This window comes from Ascidiella aspersa, chromosome 5, assembly GCF_963924565.1.
Source record: "Ascidiella aspersa chromosome 5, kaAscAspe10.2, whole genome shotgun sequence".
Lineage (NCBI taxonomy): Eukaryota > Metazoa > Chordata > Ascidiacea > Phlebobranchia > Ascidiidae > Ascidiella > Ascidiella aspersa.
In genome coordinates, this window is record NC_139451.1 from 10,507,043 (window position 1) to 10,508,053 (window position 1,011).

At 65.2% G+C, this 1,011-nt stretch overlaps 1 pseudogene; it reads right to left on the reverse strand.

Annotated features, from left to right (window-relative positions):
* LOC146143219 (large subunit ribosomal RNA) overlaps positions 1 to 908 on the reverse strand; it is a 3,679-nt pseudogene extending 2,771 nt beyond the window's left edge.
* Positions 909 to 1,011: the final 103 nt, after the last annotated feature.

Genomic DNA, 1,011 nt, shown 5'->3' on the forward strand with positions numbered 1-1,011 from the left:
TCACTTTCACTGCGCCCATGGGTTTCGTACTGCCCCGTGGCTCGCGCTCACGTTAGACTCCTTGGTCCGTGTTTCAAGACGGGTCGGGAAGGTGCTGACTTCAGCCGCGGACCCCGTGCGCCTCGCGAAACGACACCGGAAGCGCGACCGAGACGAAGAGGCTGGGCACTGAGAACAGTCCCCGACCCACGACGCCCCAGCCGGCACCGGGCGCTCGGCCCCGAAGGGCAGACGCGGCGATCTCTCCTCGCCCGAACGGCGGGCCGACGGACACGCGCGCCTATAGTACCCGACCGAGGCCGGGTTACCTTGCGCGCGGCCTTCTCGCCGCCGTCCAGACGGTCGCGGCCTTCGCCCGGCGCTAGTGCGCTGGTCCCCGATCGGGCGGCGCCGCCGGCGGCCCGTGAGGGTCCGCACGACAACGTCGCCGACAGGGGGCCGGCTGAAAGCGACCGGGCGACCCGACAGGCCCTCCCGTTTGCCTCTCGACGGTTTCACGTACTCTTTAACTCTCTCTTCAAAGTGCTTTTCAACTTTCCCTCACGGTACTTGTTCGCTATCGGTCTCGTGACCGTATTTTAGCCTTAGATGGAGTTTACCACCCGCTTTGGGCTGCATTCCCAAACAACCCGACTCTGGGAAGACGCCGTAGCGCGCCCGCCTGTCGCCGCCATGGGCCTGACACCCGCTCTGGGAAAAGGCCTCGATCAGAAGGACGCGGGCGACCGGCGAAGCGCGCCGTGACGAATTCCGTACGCCACAATTCCGCGCACTCCAAAAGCGCGCGGATTCGGCGATGGGCACATCCCGCTTCACTCGCCGTTACTGAGGGAATCCTCGTTAGTTTCTTTTCCTCCGCTTAGTAATATGCTTAAATTCAGCGGGTAGCCTCGTCCGACCTCAGGCCGAAAGTAAGGACCGGGACTATTCTTCCCGTTCCGCGCTCGCCGTCGGCGCCGCGCGCCGCCGCGCACCTCGATTCCCGCCCTTGAGCCGCCAGCCGTTGGCCTC